We start from the raw sequence: 16,464 nt of genomic DNA, 5'->3' as shown, positions 1-16,464 counted from the left end.
CATTGCCAAATTACTGGAAAATATAGAGGTGCTGCTTATCAAAATTGTAATTTAGATTATAAAATTCCAAAATTCTTTCCAGTACTGTTTCACAATTTATCTGGTTATGATTCTCACTTATTTATAAAGAAATTATCAGGAGGAAAATTGAGTTGCATACCAAACAATGAAAAAAAGTATATTAGCTTTTCTTGAGAAATTAAAGTCGATGAGTATATTAAAGAGGGAAAGAAATTTGAAGTTAAACGTGAACTTCGTTTCTTAGATAGTTATAGATTTATGCCTTCTAGTTCAGATGCTTTATCAAAGAATTTAGCAAGAGACCAGTGTAAAAATATCGGAAAATTATATTTAGGGAAACAATTAGATTTATTACTCAGAAAAGGTGTATATTTATATGATTGGGTTGATTCTATTAATAGATTTAATGGGACACAATTACCACCAAAAGAATTATTCTTTTCAAAATTAAACGATGAAGATATAAGTGATGATGATTACTCACATGCACAAAATGTATGGAATGAGTTTAATTGCAAAACATTTAGAGATTATCATGACTTGTACAATGTTTCAGATGTGCTTTTACTAGCTGACGTCTTTGAAAATTTTAGAGATGTTTGTATGAATTGTTATAAATTAGATCCTGCTTGGATCATATTAGGAAAATGAATGTAATAAGATCATAATCACATGAAATTTACACAGAAGAGATCAATAAAATAGCATTAGGTGCAGAAGACGATAAAAGAGTTATTTTAGAAGACGGAATACACACATTAGCAACTAGGACACTACAAACTAAAAGAAAGAGGTCAAGTATAAGTCAAAGAGGTCAAGTAGCCCAAAGGGTAGGGGGTAGGGGAGTCCAAAAAATATTTCTTTTGAGAAAAAATAATTCATAAATAAAAATCGAAAATAACATTTATAAACTTGTCAATGTTGAAGGAATAATTCTACCTAATGAACCACTAACAAATTTTCAATTGATCAAAGCAGCAAAAGTATTAAAAATAAAACATTTTAGAGGTGTATTTGTAAGAGATCAATTACCTAAAAATACACAAAAAAAAGAATGTGGAATATTAAATACAGGAGACTCAAATACGCAGGGATTTCACTGGATTTGTTGGTACAAAGACAGTGATAAAAAACTAAGATTTGACACTTGTGGACTACCACCGCCTGTTGAAATTGTTAATTATTTAAAAAGTCCTGTTTATTATAACAGTGAAAGAGTTAAATTTGGAAATACCTCATTCTGTGGACACTTGTGTTTATGTTTTGAAAAAACTAGATGAGGGACATGATTTTCAGAATATTATTAATAATCTATGGTAATTTTTTTTCTTTTTATATATAAAATGCCTGTTGATATATTCGGTACTACTACTTCAGATGTATATTCAGATGGTTTAATAATATCTGACGCTAATAATTTGTTCATTCGTAGAGATGGACAAAATAATGCAACTAGTAATATTAATATGAATTCTAATAAATTAATAAATGTAGCAGAACCTACTAACCCACAAGATGCTGCTACAAAGAATTATGTTGATAATAAATCACTTAATCTTAATGAATTAAGAATAATACCAAATTCAAGTTTAACGTGCCTTGGATTAAAATCTAAGACTATTCCACCAAATACAGGGGCTGATGCAACAACAGTTTTTACACAACCTTATAGTCCTGGTATACTTAGAAAACTATGGTTAGCACTTGAAGGAACAGATCCTAATATCGATGTTCCAGGTAAGGTATTTATTAGAATATATGCAGATCATACACTTTGCATAAGAAATTATTCTCTTTCTACAGATAGTGTTGGAGATAATACTATTCCTGAAGCTTGTGATTTATTATTTGCACCAGTTGGTGAACCATTTTATGCAAACTCTTTACAAGGTTGTAATGCATATACAGCTAATGAACTAGGAGGGTACTTTACACTTGATATGCCATTTAATACTAGTCTAGTCATTCAATTATACAATAAAACTAAAAAAAACGTTACATTTTGGATACAACCTCATATTACAAGAACTACATCAATACCTCAATCATTGTCATCTATTAAATTATACTCAGAAACATTTAGATTTAAAAACACAACTTATGGTAATGAATATATATTCATGGATGCTGCAAACGTTGCTAGTCCAGGTGTTTATTGTATCAATCAAGTAGTGAAATTGATTCTACAACTACTATCTCATTTTACAGAAATTTTACTGATTCCATGCCTAGTGCTGCTGCTGGAAGAAGATTAGTAGTAGCATTAAACTCTGGTGATGCACAAGTGGGGCAATCTGGAAGTTTTACTGTAATAGGAAATGTTTTCTTTTATGCTTAGATTTCACCTTATAATTATATAATTATAATTATAATAAATACCATGTCATTCTAGCTGAATAGGTCTTATAATATACATGTTGAAATAAGGTAGAGATGATCACAAAAAAAAAAGTGCTGGAACGCCCTTTTTATACTACTGACTTAAGAAAATGAAACAAACCAAAAAAGTTGCACTTGTTTTGTCCGCTGCAAAATGGCACTTGTCAACGAAATTCTGCCTATGTGCTGTCACCTGTCAGCTGATTGCTCATGTCATGGCATGCTATGACTCCAGACTCCTGAACTGTTTGCTCTGGTAGCATAGTTCGTTTCGTTTTTAAGACATGTAAAATTAGGAACACTTTTTAGCATTGTTCGATGTTGGTTGCAAATGTTTTGTCCAATACTATATATATATATATATATATATATATATATATATATATATATATATATATATATATATATATATATATATATATATATATATATACATATATATATATATATACATATATATATATATATATATATATATACATATATATATATATATATACATATATATATATATATATATATATACATATATATATATATATACATATATATATATATATATATATATATATACATATATATATATATATACATATATATATATATATATATATATATATATATAATATATATATATATATATATATATATATATATATATATATATATATATATATATATATATATACATTTTATATATATATATATATATATATATATATATATATATATATATATATATATATATATATAAAATGACTAAAAAGCTGCAAATTCCTCAAACATAACAAATAAAATATTCATCGCAGGTTTCATCTGCTTTTTAAAACCTTTTTAACTAAACCTTTTTTTTTGTAATTTTAAAATAATTATTACCTTCATTAGCTGAAACAAAACATTATAAACCTTGATAATTTTAAATTGTAAGCAGTGTCTCAATGCAATGGCTACTGATCCATCAAAATTAGGAATACTAAACTTCTTTTTTTATCCTTGTACGTATTTATTTGAGCAACCCTTTGTTCTTTTAAGAAGCTTTTTTAATTGATATGAAAAAGTTTTAAGTTTACCAAATAACTGCACAAAATAAGTTAGTAACTGACAAGCAAAATCAACATATTTTTTCAACAAAATAAAACATAAAATTAGAGCTGTAACTGATAAAACAAAAAAAGTTTGAATAGACTTTTGGCTAAATCATCCCCTTTAAACAACTGGCCTAGTGTATACTAAAAAAATCTAAGTTCATTGCTTTTCATTTTTTAATATCTAATTAAAATTTTGGTTTTCTCGAAAATTTTCTTGGAATGCAACCACATCTGGAACAATCCGCTAGATAAAAATTTACAACATTTGGGCCATTTAACCATAAGTTGATGAGTCTTGCATACAAATGCTCTAGCTGGTGCATCACATATGATAACAGCAAGATTAATTTCATACTCAATATTTTAATAGATAAAACCATCTTTTGGAAGAATTTTGAACTCTACCAAAAAATTATGTAGATAATCAAAAATGGAATTAGGTTTTTGGGCACCAATTTTTAAACAAATCTCTAAAAATCCAATTTGGGTCGCCCAAAATTGCAAAACCTAGATCTAGGCTCTGACAGCAACATTTATAAACAGCAAAAACTTTTTGCAAATTTTATTTAAATTTTTAACCTGTATTTTTAAATTGTGTCACTATTTTAGACTTTCATTGAATAAGTTCCTACATGTTATAGTCCGTTTTTTACATAATATATTTATAGAGTATTATTCTCTTTTACTATCAGCTATCAAGCTGATTATATCAACTCAATCACCTTCAGCTTTAAACTGAAGCTGATGAGTTTAAAACTGAAGCTAAAATATCAGCTGCAACCCCTACTTTTTATACAACATAGTTGTTTTGATGTATATACTTTATCATAATACATGTGTTTTTTTTATACTTAAATACTTATTTTTTTATTTTATAATACATGTTTATTTTACGTGTTTTTTTATATTTAATACTTAAGAAAATATTGACTTTTGCGGAATATGCTTTAAATAAAAATAATATTTTCTTACATTACTCTAATCATATTGCAATTCTATCATACATAAGTCTTTCACTAAATTTAATAAACAAAAGTTATTCCCATTATTATTATAACTATAATTACTAACCTGTCATTATTAATATTTATCAAAAATACATTCTGGTTGTTGAAGTCACTTTTACTCAAATTAGTACGCAAACATTGTTAACAGTCAGAGTGCACCAAGCAGAAATATTCTTAAACATGCTGCAAAATAAAAGATATACATAAGATACATATCATATAAGAACTATGATCTGGAACTTAATACTTTTCCAACATTTTAAAATTAAGTTATGGAAAACAAAAATAGTGTTCAACTTACTATAACTCAGTTATAATAAATAAGCATATGGTCATGATCTATATAATAACTTTTTTTAGTTATCGTTATTTATGTTAAAGTTATCAAGTTAAATAAAATTTTATAATTAAAGTTTGAATGCAAAAGTTCATATCAATAAAAGTTTTTATCATAATAATAATAACTTATATATAAATTAATATATAACTATATATATTATATTATATATAATAATTATATTATATATGTTACATATTATATATTAATTACATTATTTATAATAATATATAACTATATATAAATAACTTGTATATAAATGATATTTAACTTATACATAATAATATTATGTATATTATGATATTATTGTCAATATTACAAGTGTACAATTTTATATCAACGATTAAAAAATGAGGTAGATGCATAACAATAAAGCCACTTTTTGCATTTATATGCAAGCACTTAATATTTATATCTCATGGTGGGTAAACTTCGTTAACATCAGTCATTTTGCTTGCATAAATTATATAAAAATATATGGAAAAGAGTGGATCTGTAAAAACGATTTAAAAGCTTTAAATTTCCTAAATATAACCTATCCATCACAACATTCGCCTGTTTGCTCTTTTTAAATGTTTCTGACTAAACCAAAGTTTTGATTAAAATTAAAGCAGTTAGTACCATAATATAATGCATAAAAGTTAAATTTTTAAATTTATTCCACGCACAATAGGAATTATAAATGGCAACCATCTAGTAAGTTTTGTTATGATTTTTTTAATTATCAGTTTAAACCTTTTGGGAACCTTATTGGAAACCCCCATCCTAAATCCCCAGATCCTTCGGCCCTGATAAAAACCAAACAAGCAAATTTGCTTGATTTTTTTACCATACGGAACCCGTCCGGAAACCAAAACACTTACCCGTTAAAATCCTGTTCCCGTAAGCCCAGACAAAAACCATACAGTACCCATCTGTCAATGTTGGCTGGGAGATCGCTATCTAAAAGTCGCAATTTTATTACCAAATTTTAATATAGTCATTGCGTCGCTAAAGTTTTTTATATGTTAGTGTTTGAGTGCAAAGCATTAATACAATACGCAAGTTTCTTCACTAAAACTTTTTCCACACTTTTATTAGTATATATTTAATGTTTAAACTTTAGCATTGAATAAAGAAAAATTGCCGAACTAATATCTCATATCAGCTAAAGTTCCACTAAACAGGAACTCACTTTAGTCAAACATTTGTTAAGTCAAGCCATTTTTCTTGGTCCCTCGGAGGCTTGAGTTATAGGGAATTAACTGAACACACACACACACTTGTTTTTATATTTATTAAATCAAAACCTTTTTCAAAAATTACTTTAATTTAATTTATCGATGTTTATATAAATTCACTTTCAGGGGTGGAAGCAGAATTTTTTTATGGGTAAGGCCTATTTTTTAAGGAAACCACTTCTAGCTGGTAGAGAAGTGGAAAAAGGGGGAGGGGAAGAGTAGACGAGGAATTTAACACAATTTTATCATAATCTACTTACTACTTATTGATTTCGGTTGTTTTTCTAAATTAAACTAATTTAAATTGTTGCCCTGGCTTTTTTGTTCATAAATTAGACATTTAACACTTGTTTAACTCACTTAACGAAGTGCACCAACGAGAAAGTAAGCCATAGGACTTAGCACTTCATAAGTTATTAGTCATGTTGCCTAAGAATAGCTATCCTTTTCTGAATTGCACATTTCTTTATGGAACACACAGTAAAAAGAGCCTTTTAAATTTATAAATCTCGATCAAGATAATGCAATCTTTAATTTTCCAGACATTACGCCTGCACCACATTTATAATCTTTACAATCTTAGATATTAAGACAAATGTTATCAAATCACGAGCTTAGAATTATTTTGTTCTCTTATTTGAAAAATTTGAGTAATTGACTTTGTGATGTACTTCAAAATAATATTTTTTTACTATATTGAAACCTAAGTTATACTCAAAAGAAAACACAAGTTAAAAAGTTTTACACTGCATTTTTTTTTTTTTTTTTTTTTTAACATCTTCGCTCCAACAAGGCTGCAAGTAACCACTAATTAAAGTTGGAAGTTACTGGAAGAGAAAAGATGAAGATTGTAGAGCAAGATAACAATTGACAGACAACTTAATGGATTGCAAATTATATGAATCAGGAAAGCAAGATGAAGGAAGAGAATTCCAAAAAACTGATGTTTGAGGAAAAAAACTAGACAAATAAGAGTTTTTGGAGTACTTAGGAACAGTCACAGAAAAAGGATGAGATTTAATTGAATGACGAGTAACATGAGAATGAATTTTAGTAGGTGGCACAAGAGACGCTAGCTCTTTAGATCAGTGCCCATTATAGTATTTGAAGAAAAGAGTAGCAACATTACGACGAAGTGATAATGGTTGGAGGTTGGCTGCAAGAGCAAGTCTAACTATGTTTACAATGCCTTTTTGCACCTTGTCTAAAAGAGAAAGTGCATCATTAGAAGATCCGCCCCAGATATGGCAACAGTATTCCATAACAGGCCAAACTTAAGATTTATAGAGATAGAGAATAGAATCCAAAGTAAGAAAGTGTCGAACTCGATAAAAAGATGCAACTTTAGCAGATGCTAATTTTGCAACTGATTGGACATATGGTCTCCAAGAAAGATCGGAAGTAAGAGTTAATCCTAGATGACGAAAAGTAGATGACTCATCGAGTACATCACCGTTCATAAATATAGAAAGATCTAACTTAATGCGATAACAACTGGCTGAAAAAAACTGAGTTTTATCTGTATTTAAGTTCACCAGCCACTGGTAGCCATGATGTAGCAGAAGTGAGATCCTTTTCAAGTTCAAATGCCCCCTCCAAACAATCAGAGTGTTATTTTCTTATCACAACAAGAATAAATGGTAGCATTATCAGCAAAAAATGCCACCTTAGATGTGAGAATATCTGGAAGATCATTAATGTAAATTAAAAAGAGTATAAGGCCAAGAATTAAACCTTGTGGAACCCCTGAAGTTAAAGAATAAGAAAAAGAGTGCTGTCCATCGAGAACAACTTTTATACTACGATTGGAAAGGAAGGGATCAATAATCTTAAAGATGTTGCCAGATACACCATAGGAAGAAAGCTTATGGAGAAGACTAGCATGCCGAACTTTATCAAAAGCTTTTGAAATGTCAAAAGCGATGGCCTTAACCTCTCCACCTTTATCTAATGCATGATAAAACCTCTCGGTTATTACTGTTAGCAAATCAGCTGTAGAACGAGAAGAACGAAATCTATATTGATGGTCAGAAAGTAAGTTATTAGATTCAAGATAAGAAATTAAGTATTTTTTAATTAAAGATTCAAAAACCTTGCTTATGATAGGAAGAAGACTAATGGGATGGTAGTTAGACGAATCAGATTGCTCTCCAGAATTTTTGAAGATAGGGATAACAGATGCCGCTATCCAGCAGGGTTGAAAACAAGACTCTGATAAGCACTTGTTTTTGAATAGTTTTTAAAGCATAGAGGACAGCTCCGGAGTACATTTCTGCAAGACAATAATAGGTATGTTGTCTGGGCCACAAGCTGTTCAAGAGTCTAGGTAGGAAATCACTTTAGATACAGAAGTTGGAGCGATACAAATGTCAAGCAATGGATCAACCTGTTTGTTGGCAATATCAGATAGAACGCAACTAGTGGAATCAAGAGATGATACTGATTAAAGGTTCTTAACAAACAATTCAGCTTTGTCTTTAGGTGAAGTGATTAAGTATGAACCATACAAGAGAGGTAGAATTAAAGATTTGCCCTTATTATTAATACTTTTAAACATTCTCCAGAAGTCACGAGAGCTTAATTTTTGAGATAAGATACGAGGTTTTATGACCTGAGAATAGCGGGCTTTGGCGTTAGACAAAACCTTTTTACAATGGTTTCTAGCAGTAATAAACAGATGTCTGTTTTCTGGAGAACTGCTTTGCTGATAGATATGGAAGTAACAGTTTCGATTGGCAATCGCAGCAGCGCAATGTCAGGAAAACCATGGAGGAGAGTGAGGCTTGACCTGGAATAGCCGAGAGGGAACAAAAGATTCCATGCCAGCCTGAATCCACAAAGTTATGTAAGAAGCACATTTGTCAACAGGAAAACAAAATATTTCTACCAAGAGCCATCACAAAGAAAATCACGGAAAGAATCCCAGTCAGCTTTAAGGTAGTTGTTAGAGGCACGATGATAGGGGAATGCAGATGATGAAGAAAAATGAGATTTGGAAAATTGGTAAGCTAGCTGGATAGTTGACTATTTGAGTTAGGGATTGAAAAAGACAAAAGTTGTGGGCTTCAATGCCTGCAGAGTCACTGACACTAAATCCAAGCCATTCAGTGTGATGAGCATTAAAGTCACCGACAGCAACTATATTAGCTGATGGATAAAGAGAGAGGGCTTGGTCAACATTATTAGAAATAACATCGAAAAGAGTGCAGTCTTGAGACAAAGGAGAGTGATATAGAACAAAGAGAAAGGCGATAGAGTGAAGTGGTGCTAAACGAAAGCACATGAAAGAATAGTCTGTGGATTCAAACCTAGTTTCATGACAAATGGGTGAATTCTTACAAATGTAAATGCCCAGGCCAAGCATGTGACTATTGGAGTCTTTACGAATTAAAGGAAGATAACTATCAACACTAAGATGAGACAGCTGAACTCAAATTAGTCTCACAAAGAGCAAGTAGATCTGGTGAACTTTGCAAGAGATAAGACTCAACAGAAGAAAAGTTACTTCGAAGACCACGAATATTAGTGAATGATAGGTTTAGAGAACATGGTGAAGATGATGGTTTTTTGTGTTTTATAGTTTTTGGTACTCTAGTCATTTTTAAATTTGTTGAAGAACTTGATCAAAGCATAGATAGTGCTCAGAACACTGTTTAATTGCCTAAGCAACTGCCTCATTACTATTAATAAATCCTAAGCTGTAACAAAGGGCTCCAAATGTGGCCTCCGCAATCCACACCAAAAGTACAAACAGGAATACTTAGATATTTTTCAGCTGTTGATGGAATCAGCCTCTCTGAGAGCTACCACAGAGTTCGGGAAACCTGACTACCAGCCGACCTCAGAACCATAAAACTGAGACACAAGCAAAACCCATGCATTGAGTCAAGAAGATCCAGCATTCAACATCCTAAATTGGAAACAATGTATTAAAAATACATCTGCGCTAGCCTAATAGATGAACAAGGGGTGCTCAGCTGGTCAACAGATAGAATCTGTTTACCCCTTTTATTTATTACCCCTTATCTCCTAAAGTTTTTATTTTTTAAATTGCTTTAACTTAAAATTCTAAAATAGGGAGATACAACAAGATAATTCTAACCTCAGGAATTGCAAAAATCATGTTTTACACATGACTAAGGCCAATTATACCTATTTATATTTAATAAATTGCAAAATGCCTTCACAATCTCTTGTTATAAGATACATTGATAAATAGGTAATGTTTCTTATAACAAGAGATTGCTGTTTAAAATTAGTACGATTGGATATATATATATTTATATATACAGGCCTTGTTACGAGATTTCGCTGCGTAGCGAAAACGCATAGCGCATTTTTAAGCAACTCAACTCAGCAAATATATTTTGCATCGTTAGAAGTTATACTGCGTCACTAGCGTCTTTTCAAGTACCGCATTGTAATTAAAGTTTTTTATTAACGCGTTAAAAATCATACAAACAGTTTTTTTTTCTCACTATAACAAAAGTTACAAATAAAATCTAAGTTCTTATTTAAAAAATCATTTTTATTATTTTTTTCAAATATGAACTAAATTTTATTTTCAAAAAAATATTTTTTTCATAAAACGTAAAATGTTTGTTTATTTTCTTATAATTTTACAGTTGGTTTTTGGTTATTTTATTAAATGTTAATAAATTTTTTCTTATTTAATTTGTGAACTCTTTTTGATAATGTTTTTAAACGATAAAGAGTTTTTTTTTAATCTATTTATCAGTTGCCGATAACATAATTTATCATCATGATCATAATTTATTTTTGTAAATTAAACGAACGTCATTAAAACTTTACGTTATTGAATTTACAATAAACAAAATACCTTATTAAATATATTTACATCAAAATAAATCGTGCATTTTTTAAACTATTATGACTAAAAATAATTTTATATTTAAAAGGAATTTATATATTTAATTCCTTAAGATAAAACTTAAAAGACTTTACTTTTTTAAACTAATTTTCAACAACAACAAAAAAAATAATGAAACAAACTGTTTCTTTAACAAAAAATCTATTAGTTTACAATTGCGGTTAAATGTTTACTTACGACTTTATTTCTTCTGAATAAACGTCACGTCAAAAGATAATTTAAATATTCTAAAAGTTTTTGCATAGCACAAAACTGCTGAACGCGTAGGCAAATTGTCTTTTCGCAGACAAAATGCGAGCTGCGTAACGCTTCTTAACAAGGCCTGTATATATATATATATATATATATATATATATATATATATATATATATATATATATATATATATATATATATATATATATATATATATATATATATATAAACACACCCATATTGTTATATATGCACAACATGCACTCACAAATATATGTATAATATTAGTTTAATAATTTAATTTTTTTCAAGTTATTAAGGCAGTTTATTTATATATTGTTAAAATACTTTGGGTGAATCCTGGGCATTGCAGGATACTACCAAAATCTGCGCCTTATTTTACTTCTTTTTCCTTTATTGCGTTTAAAAATTGCATTAAAAATATAATACCTTAAATAGATATCTTGCCACTGTAGATGCCATTTTATCTTTTGTTGGTATTACCTCTTTCCATTTTGAAAAATATTCACTAATGGTTAAAATATATTTGCAACCATCTTCATTAACTGGACTGAGTGGGCCAATAAACTCTATGCCAACCATATACCAAGAGGCCTTAACCTATCTTGGGTGCATCACAGTTTAATTTTCAATTCATTTTCTGGCATACATCACAAGATGTAAGCTAAAACATAATTTTAGAAAGGTATATCTTATTTGCAATTATTAGTAAAAAACTAAACTTCATACATTTATTTTATGCTCTATAGCACATAATTTATCTAAATTACCAATTCTTGTACATTTTCCTGTATAAAACGTTCTTTAATCCTACACAATGTCCTTGGTCTCCCCATATGACCAGAAGTAGGATAAACATGGCAAGCTTCTAATATTTTTTTTTCTTTCATTAGTTTTATGATGTATCGCAGAAAATGTTCCTAATGAAAAAATATCACATGTTTATACCACCAGAGTATAGTCGAATATTGTTATTAATATATATTATTGTCAAATATATATTATAGAGTATTAGTTAAACTATTTAAATTTGTTTTTTTGTAAACAACTTTTTTTGTAATCATAATTAAGTTATTAAAAATATGTAATCAATATATAACTTAATGTTTGAAAAAATATTTTGTCATTAAATGAGCATTGGCATATAATATATGCCAATACTCATTTAATGACAACAAAAATACCAAATATTTATTAGCTAAGTAGCATAGCAGATGCAAAAACATCAAGTTTCAAACATTAAGTTATATATTGATTACATATTTTTAATAACTTAATTATGATTACAAAAAAAGTTAAAGAACTTAATTTAAATTTAACTTAAGTTAAAGAAAATAAATTATTATTACAATTCTTATATCAATCATATATAGTTTTTTCATTTTTTTAAAGCTTTTTAATTTAAGCAGCTTGAAAATTTTTATATCTATTTAAAATTTAAACTTTTATCATTAAATTTTTGGTATATATCATATATATCATATATACCAAAAATTTAATAATAAAAGTTTAAATTTTAAATAGATATTAAAATTTTCAAGCTGCTTAAATTAAAAAGCTTTAAAAAAATGAAAAAACTATATCTGATTGATATAATGATTGTAATAATAATTTATTCATTTAATAAATAATGATTATGTCTTTAATTTCTTCTTGAATAAATTAAGCCTTTATAAAATCGCAGGTAATTGCCGGCAATTAATTCTGGGGTTAATTACCGGCAGGAAGTATTGAAGTATCAATTAATCGGGATACAAAAAGAACGATAAAGAACATGTTTTATTTATACTAAGTAAACACTTAGTATAAATAAAACATCATGTTTTGATCATGTTTAACATGATCTTTTATCTAAGGTGGAATTAAATTGGAAATAAATAAAGTGGAATAAGTAAAATTAATTTAAATAGATTAAAAACTATTCGCTTATAATCTTAATTGCTTAATGATTTTCTTTCTGTCAACAAATTCATGAGATTTTAATTAGTAAGTAGGTTTTTAACTACAACTTGGTCAATTCACATCAAATTTCTATAACTTGGTATCAAAAGAAAGGTGTAAAGGTGCTACAGTTAGTTTGGGGGCTAAAAATATTTTTTTGTGTTAAAAACTATTTTTTTTTAATTGATTATTATATATCATTAAAAAGAGGCTAAAATCAGCATTACAATAGTGAAAATTTCATAACAAAATAACAATTCCACAAAAAGTTATGCTCATTCAAGTAACTAAATTTGATTACAAGGATTGCTTAATAACACTGTGAACACACTGAAACACTAAGCATGCTTTGATAAAATGGTTGAAGATTTTTATTACATAATTGGTGCCAAAACTCATTAAATACACACATGCCTACATCAGTGAGACTTTTTAAGATTGCCGCATGCAAAACCCTCAGTTGATGTAGTATCGCTTCCTTGTAGCTGTGGGCTATAAGATAGTCAATGTACTAAAGCCAATTAATGTTCTACAATTCACTATATCGAATGAGGGTTTGGCATGGGGCAGCAAGTCTCCACTGATGAGAGCGCAATAAACAAAAAAAAAATTGTTTTAAGCTGTAGCTTTACCATAAGAATATTCTACAAATTTATGCTGGTCTTTACCATCTACGAAAACATATTTTATAAAACAGTGTTTTTGATAAAATTAATCATTTTTAAATACAAAAAGTTAACATAGTTTTATTCCACTAAATATGAGAGGTTTTTCAAGTTGGTGATTGGCGTATGGGTAATACTTTAACTCACTCTAGTAGCTAAAAGAATAACATGCAAAACTTCAACTTTTAGTTTTTGTGACATTAACAATTTGAAATCAGAACACCAACATATTTTACAAAGTAATTAAAATTAATAAGAACATATGGGTCAAATCATTATATTTCAATCAATGGTCTGTGGCACACCATCTCTGATTTTCCTGATTTTTACATATTGTTATGTGCATCATGTAGATAGGTTAAATTTGAAATTTCAGACTTCTAAGTACAACGGTTTGGAAATTATAGACTTACAAACATGACATAGTGGCCCCCCTCAATTTACAAATGGTCAAAACAGACTACTTTAGACCTGTATAACTTTTTTCTCACTTTCAACAAGTGTCTCATTTTTTCTAGAACTATTTTCTGGATAGTTCTCTCTTTAAAAAAGTGGTTTTTATTAACTTGTGTTAAATTAGAAAAAAATTATGACCTCCTCAACTTTGGAAAAAATCATAAAATTGCTAAAATATGCCAAAATGAAACTAATTGTAGCATTACTCTGTTCATCCACAAGTCTTTACAAATAGCTTTTCTGATTAGCTACTACTGTCTGCAATAAACGGGCAAAATATAGGCAGCTTGTTGCAGTTTAGAACTTAAATATATCTAAAAGCATAATGTCCACTTGCCTAAAAAGTCCAATTTTCAGCCATTTTGAGACACTTGTAAATTTTTCTAACACTTTGTTTTGATCTAAGATTAACAGCATTAAGACCATTAGACCTAACTATCTGAAAATGCAAACATTATAAACTTGTCAAATCTACACCAAAAATGCTAGCATTTTTAAATTACCCTATTTTTCAATCATCAACGGTTGTATGTGTTACTAGAAACCAGTGCCCCTCTAATCTGCCAACTGGCCTATGTAAAGGGTGCAACTAATTATAAGTCATTTCCTAATAAAAGGAAAGATATGGTTGGTTGTCCTCTCCTTGATCTGGTCTTTATAGTAGATAGGGACACAAATAAAGGGAGCAGTAACTTTTTAGAGACCTTCATTATGGTTCAAATAAAGGTCTCTGAATTAATTTAGATATTTAGGTATTTAATACCTAAATATCTAAATTAATTTCAAAATGAAACCATTATTTCTTTAAATTCTATTTTAGTATAGGTAATCAGTGTTGTTTATGTGGTCTGGACCCCTCCCCCCCCCCCCCCCCACTCACTAAGGTGAGGTTGAGGGGGGATGGGGTTTGGGGTGGCACCAATCAAAGGGGGAAGAAGTGCAACCAACTTAAAAAGATATAAGCATTCATTTTCTCGCATGAAACATGCATAATTCATTTTCTAATGAAAATACAGTTAATACCATTAAATCTTTATTGCATTTTTTCATGCTTTTACCATAAGATTCAAATTTTCATAGTAAAATTTTCATAGTAAAAATGTGTGCGATATTTTCCAGAAAATATACAATTTAATGGTCTTAAACGGGAATTAACAAAAGTTAATTAAATTACTAAAAGTTAGTTGAATTTGATTTTCCAACGTTGAGGTGGTCATAACTTTTTTCTAATTAAACGCAAGTCAATAAAAACCACTTTTTTATAGAGAGAACTATTCAGAAAATAGTTCTAGAAAAAATGAGACTCTTGTTGAAAGTGAGAAAAAAGTTATACAGCTCTAAAGTAGTCTGTTTTGATCATTTGTAAATCGAGGGGGGCCACTGTGTCATGTTTCAAAGGCTATAATTTCTGAACCGTTGTACTTATATATATATATATATATATATATATATATATATATATATATATATATATATATATATATATATATATATATATATATATATTATATATATATTTGTGATTTCCATTTGCATCGTTAATTAGTTTTGCCAATTATTGAAAAGAAAAAGCACTTTGTATTTTTTATTGTTACATTTTAAATAATGATCATTAGTTGGTAACAAGAGTTACAAGTTGTATTTTTAAATGATATAATTAGCAAACATGCAGTAATGGTGTAGTGGTAGAGCACTTGTTTTATAAGCAAGAGGTTCTGAGTTCAATCCTCACCACGCCCCTGGTAGTACCGTGCTCAACTCATTTCTATTTGTTATTTATTTATGTTTTGTTTAGGTTGCTAATTTTAATAAATTAGTAAAGCAAAAAATTGTTGATGCTCCTGAATCCACCATTCAGTATTGTAGGTATGTTTGCAAGCATTATGGTGTGGATAAAAATAATTTAGCTACTCAAAGAAAGTTTAAAAGAGTGAGCTCTACACTTAAAAAAAGTAGGTATCGATAACATATTTTTGATATGCTTCGGGTTGATTAATTTGATAAATCTAATGAAACCATTAGTTGACACTAGATAGAATGGAGTGTTTGTTGTGCACAACATGGCAGTAAGATTGTATTCAAACTTTATTTATTTAGGGTCTGTGGTTTCATAGGGTTTAGCTTGAAATGCTCTGGTTATTAAGGATTGTTGAGCATTGACCAACAGCATTTTTTGCTTTTTTTGCTGAACTAGATAATTTTTTTTCTGCAGCTCTCCTTTGTTTTCCTCAAACTGCGTGTTA

At 28.8% G+C, this 16,464-nt stretch overlaps 1 long non-coding RNA gene across 2 annotated transcripts in view; it reads right to left on the bottom strand.

Annotated features, from left to right (window-relative positions):
- LOC136080789 (uncharacterized) overlaps window positions 1-16,464 on the bottom strand; it is a 46,676-nt gene that overhangs the window by 18,372 nt on the left and 11,840 nt on the right. For both annotated transcript variants that reach the window (XR_010638642.1, XR_010638643.1), the window contains exons 2-4: window positions 11,930-12,079; window positions 11,589-11,823; window positions 4,560-4,678 (exon numbers count right to left, since the gene is read on the bottom strand). This is a non-coding gene — a long non-coding RNA (uncharacterized LOC136080789). The remainder of the gene's footprint in view (window positions 1-4,559; window positions 4,679-11,588; window positions 11,824-11,929; window positions 12,080-16,464) is intronic.

This window comes from Hydra vulgaris, chromosome 05 (assembly GCF_038396675.1).
Source record: "Hydra vulgaris chromosome 05, alternate assembly HydraT2T_AEP".
NCBI classification, from domain to species: domain Eukaryota; kingdom Metazoa; phylum Cnidaria; class Hydrozoa; order Anthoathecata; family Hydridae; genus Hydra; species Hydra vulgaris.
The sequence above is the reverse complement of the archived record's forward strand: the minus strand, read 5'-3'. Positions and strand labels throughout refer to the sequence as shown.